At 36.9% G+C, this 6,041-nt stretch overlaps 1 protein-coding gene across 1 annotated transcript in view; it reads left to right on the plus strand.

Moving 5' to 3' along the window:
* zgc:103601 (Arylamine N-acetyltransferase, pineal gland isozyme NAT-10) overlaps nucleotides 1–6,041 on the plus strand; it is a 149,025-nt gene that overhangs the window by 109,518 nt on the left and 33,466 nt on the right. The window lies entirely within an intron of this gene.

Raw genomic sequence — 6,041 nt, forward strand, 5'->3', positions numbered from 1 at the left:
ATGGGATCACGAAGAACGGGACCTTTAATTGTGTGGAAGTAGTGCTGAAGTCTAACTAAAGATATACTGAAGTATATTTGATTGTGCTTAAGTGGAACTATTGCAAGTATAATTACAACAATATCTTGCTTTTAAAGACATCATTCAAAGATCATACAGTCCTCATCAATAGTAACATAAAAACACCTTTTAGGCTTAATATTAAGAAATGTGCATTGTGCACAAGTATTACTCCAAATAAAGTTTAATTATCATTTTTATATCAGTATGTCTCGAGCAATATGTCAGCAAATATATTAATAGATTTGAACTACATTTATTATTCCTTTTTTCTAGGGAAGGGAGAGCGCTGTGTCCCAAAAAAAAAGATACACACAAAAAAACAACTGCTTTTTCACTTGTGCGGTGTATTGCGCAAAAGTGGTGAGTAGTAGTACCAGGAGGTCGATTCTGAAATGCATTTAAAAGTATTACAAAAATCCCATTGTCATTTTTTGTGAGATCAGTCAATTCAATTAAAGTTATTGCCTAGTGAAATTAAACATAATTTTTTTATGTTCCTCTATGGTTTTTGTTTATATATTCTGTAAAAGTACATTCAGACACATTCAGTTTTCAGGTTAAAAATGAGTGAGATTCACCAACACTATGTGCAGAATGTCTAATAAATATACATCATATGCACATAATATGGCTTGAACACCCCTTTTTTGGGGGATTTATTAATCTGTCAAACAATATAATAATTTAGTGTTTGCTTAACATAATGCAGGTATAGCTCCACACTTGTAGGCTCTTCACCTAACAGAAAGGTTGCCTGAGAGCTAGAGATGAGCATACATCTGCATTCACTCAGAGGTGATTTACACAGCTTATCTGTTCATATGGAGGGTTCAGTAGGGAAAAGGTTATTGCATTGTAGTCAATCACTTCACACTGTTAATGGGGCCAATATGTCATCAAATGTTGCAATGTAAAAGGCTTGGATGGGTGAAAGGGTCTCATCAGACCCGTGATTACAAATGCTACATCCGAAACTTTGCTGCTTGCTGTTATTCAATGACAGGCCACAGTTTTTCATATAAAGGCAACTTGTAAGGAAATCACCAAAGCACCATATGTTCATGTCTAATGACCTAGAGTAACTTTGAGTAAGCATTAGACCAAATAAATACATAGTGATTAGAATTCAAATTTCTCAGCTGAGTCAAAGTTAAGAAAATAGGCATTAAATAATAAGCAAGTTGAAGACTTTATTTAAAGTCAAGATAAGATTTGGATGTGACTTAATGCCTCATTAAGTCTAATCTCAGTATGCTATTGTATTGATGACCTTAAAGCATCATAAAGACTTTTATGGTGTATTGCATCCTCTTTGTAACTAGAAAGCATCAGTCCTATTGTAATTATAAAAAACAGTGACCAATATTGTCTTCAGAAATTCTGCTTCGTGTTCTGGCATATGATGAATTTTGATGATGTTTAAATAATCACAGGTTTTTCATTTTTTGGATGAACTAATCCATTAAGGCAGAGGTGCCAATCTCAGTTCCTGGAGGGCCACAACTCTGCATAGTTTAGTTCCAACCATGGTCCAACACACAAACCATGTAGTTTTAAAATAAGCCTTAATGACTTGATTAGCTGGATCGGGTAAGTTTAATTAGGGTAACTGGAACTGTGTTTGACACCCCTGCGTTAAGGGAACCTGGGACGTACTGTATCTTGTCCATACACAGGGAAAGAGCGGCCTCACAGAAGACACTAAGACCTTTGCCATTTAAATACTGAAGATCCAGCTAAATCCCGGAAGGCCAGCCTGTTCATGTGCAGAAGAATATCAGTGGTTATAGCTTTATCAGACACATACTCAGCATAATAGCTGGTGATATATTATCACCATCAAACTTTGAGTTTGAGACTCGGGAACAAAACACAGGAAAAGAGAGATAAGGACTAGGATAAAATAATGTGCTTTGTGTTTAAAGTCCACAGAACAATCTCAGTCCCTGTTAGGTTCAATGATCTAGTTTTACTGACTACCATATCTTATCCAGAGAGAGCGAGTTTTTAGGTGTTCGTGGAAACATTCCTGAGGATTAACAGGTGTTGTTCATACAAAGCTGGATGTGGTGGCATGACCTCTTAATACTGTTTCAATTGGTAAAGTCTGTGAAATCTGGCAAAAGATGGTGCATTTAAATCTGACATCAGGTGTCAGATTTAATCGTAAAAAACGCCCCTAGTGTAGCAGGTAAACAACCTGGTTCCAGATACACCTGATTTATCTGACTCAGATTGTGAATTCTTTCCTTGTAAAAGGGTGAGACAGGAAATGCCGTGTTACCACAAGTACATTCTGCTGCTGCAGAGTCATGACACTGGATTTGATTTCATACTTTGAATCCACCTCAATATATCCCACACATACCACACCCAGTATAGCTCTGTGCATGTTCAACTGGCTGAAAGGTAATGTAAACCAGGACTTGTGATTTATGGCCTTGAGCATCTTCTGTAAATCACAATGTGGGACTTTTTTCCTGTGAAACCATGTGTCATTATCACCACCACAACCAGTTGACAGAGATGGAAATGATGGGCCTTTCAGGCTGTTGTTGTTTGCATGTTAATGTGCCTGTGTGTGTGTGTGTGTGTGTGTGTGTGTGTGTGTGTGTGTGTGTGTGTGTGTGTGTGTGTGTGTGTGTGTGTGTGTGTGTGTGTGTGTGTGTGTGTGTGTGTGTGTGTGTGTGTGTGTGTGTGTGTGTGTGTGTGTGTGTGTGTGTGTGTGTGAGAGAGAGAGAGAGAGAGAGAGAGAGGTAAGATCGACAGGGCTAATTATGAAAGGAGACAGTCTGAGGGGGTTTATGTGCAGAGAAGGAGAAAAACACATAGGATAAACAAAATAGAAAGCACTGGCAACATAAAAGAACAAACAAATGCTAAAGAAGAGCTAAACAAAATGTCTGCTCCCATTTAAACAGCTATTAAATGCTTGATTGTTGCTATTTGTCAGCAATGTAGCAAAACCAGCAACCCTGATTATCACCTCATATCTTTTTTATGTGAATTGAAGGGTAGATGACTTTCATTCAGTGTGTTCAGTAAAGTTGAACTGAGGATTCTGGAGTGTGATTAGCCAACGTGATTAAGTGTTAGTATTTAAGGTCAGGTTTTTTATTATTTTTGTTTAACATTCTATTATTGTTTTTAGAAACAGGTGTGTTTGGATTACTTGGATTAATGACATCTCTTGTTTCCATTTGGAAATGTTTTCCAGAGGTTTTCTTATCATTGGGGTTTAGTGCTTGTGGAGGGGAGAGAAGACACAGTGGGCTTGTGTCTTGAAACATTCTCAGTTCCCAGTCAAGGCTGCCAGTCGTCCTGGAAGGATAGCCATGTTGTTTTACTTTGCAAAAAAGAAAACAGTATAAAAATGTATATATGATGGATAATGATCTTATTAACTGATGGTTTGGTTTGATTACTGTCTCTATGAGATGAATCTAAATAAGCACTTTGTCTTAAAGAGCTCAGACAAACATTCTGAAAGGTTTATGTTCGATGCAAGAACTTGATGTGTATTTTTTTCCTAAAATGTACTTGGAAACAATCACATACATAGATGTCATTTTCTATTAATTACTATGAATCAACATGTGTAAAACAATTTCTTGATTAGGGCAAGAATTAAGACATAATTATACATTATCCTGCGTAATACATGGATATTCTCACTTACAAAATAAAATAATAATTTGGACATGAAATTTCTGTTGAAACTCTGTTTTATAAGCTGACCTGTATGTTTTCTTAATACTTCCACTAATTAAAAAAAGGTCCATTTGCAATATGCAAAACAGTCAGCCTAGTAAAAAGATGAACGCTGCAGCAATATTACATGCTTATGTTGTGCAACAGTAGGGTAACTAAATGAATCAGCTGTGCAACAGATTTAAGTGCCTGTCTGAAATGACTTACAGTTATCACTCTTCACTTTCTGATTTAAAATACACTTGAGGCCAGAGTTCAGCAGAGCCCAAAACATTCCATTCAATTTTACATTTTAAACAAATGACCATGATTATGATAATGATGATGAGCATTATTATTTTTTAAGCAAAAAAAAATATTGAAAGTTCCGTCATGCCAAAGCTGACAGATCACAGCAGGACTTCACAAACAGACTGAGAGGTGTAATAATTCTTTCTTTTTTTCTTGTATTGAGGAACAGCTTCACTTCTGAGTGATTGAAGACTTCCTACTAACATCGCTTGGCCAAACTCTCCAAAAGGAAAACACAATTATATTGCGATCGCTGTGCGTGTGTAAAGCTTTGGGGACTAATACAGGCCCATCTGGCCTCACTGAGCATGCCTGCTTACTGTCTTTATCATCTTCAATTAAGCCTTGGCCTGATCAAAGTTCCCTTTCACTGATCAGAAACAATGCATTCAGCTTCGTCCAACAGTGTTAGGAAAGAACTAGTTAGGGCCAACTGTAATACAAGGCTAAGAATAGAGTTCACATTTGTCAATGATTTATTGTTCTTGCAAACTACCAACCGGATAAGAGAGAGAAACAGGGCCTTGATAAAAACCTAAATCAGTTTTAGTTCAACACAGGATTGTAAAACAACTGCAGATCTTTACATCATTGGTTAGTCTTGGCGTTCAGGTGATCATATTTCTTCTATTTGGGAGCCTTAACACCGATTAACCCCTTCTCTGATGCAGATCAAAGTTGGGTTGTTGCGTTTGAACATGCAGCGTGTATCTAAAAGTGCTTTGAGTCACAATTAAAATATCAAACCAATTAGTATCTTCAAATTATTAACTATGGACATGTTACACTAAGATTGTAAACAAAGTGTACAAATGCTTTTTTTTAACATTATAGCAGTTATTTTATCATTTAAACATTAATGTTTTGCCTGAAAAGTATGCTTTCTTTAAAAGAAATGTCCCTTAGTTTGATATTTTATCATCTAACGCAATGGCACGGAGACATTTTTAAGTGTGACTTACTGTTCTTGTCCAAATACTTTTTGGGGCCACTGTGTGTGTTTCTACGCCAAGATACTTGTGCTTGTAATATCTTCTCTAAAGTTCTCAACTTTCTCAGACAACACTGCACCCTAGTGGGTGCAAAACAGGTAATACAAAGAAGTTTGTTACACCATTATAAAGAGTTACCTTGTATTATTTATTTGGTGGAGTAGTAATCACTTAAGCCTTAACTTTACTAGACGACAGGGAATATTTGATTAGATGACTCATGCGATACTGACACAGGTACTGGGAGTCAATGACACTTTGTCATTTATGTTTCTTAAGAGTGTACAGTTTGTTCATTGTTGAGTAAATCTACACCTAAAGTGTAAATCATGACTAACGCTGTAGTTAAACACGACGCAAATGACGGAAAAGTCTTTGACAGGAAGTCACGGGGGGGGGGGGGGTTGGCTCCTCCTCTCACCTGATGACAGACTGGCAGAACAGGATGACATTACAGTCAAAAAACAACAAGTGCTGATGGATACTTGGTGTACTCAAACAAGACTGTGAGTGTGTGTGTTGAAAGGTATTGGCCTAAATAAGTGTTGATGGTGTATAGCTCAAAATACAAAAACTATAACTTCAAATATAAAAGTCTCTGAAAGAAAGTAGTTTAAATGATGTGGCATATGGGCGCACGAGCGTCACTGCAGAAGTTCTGCTGAAGAATATTGGACACAAGCAATAAAAAGTCAGTGATATCTGATTAATGTCTTTCACACTGTCTCTTCACTGAGTTAAAATAATTCCCTCAATCCCTCATCAGTCTGAGATGCACGCTGATGCTGAAATTTCAACACATTTCATCAGTTAGTGTCTCCACTGATGCAACCATGGCCCAATAAGCTCTAGTACTGGAGGAGGAGAGAGACACCCAGTGACCAAGATGAGAAACACACACACACACACACACAGACTCAACTAGAACATTCTCCAAGCATAAATGAAATGTACTATATAACATCTTATGCTATAAAGTGAAAT

The sequence above is a fragment of the Carassius carassius genome, chromosome 3 (assembly GCF_963082965.1).
Source record: "Carassius carassius chromosome 3, fCarCar2.1, whole genome shotgun sequence".
Taxonomy (NCBI): Eukaryota; Metazoa; Chordata; class Actinopteri; order Cypriniformes; family Cyprinidae; genus Carassius; species Carassius carassius.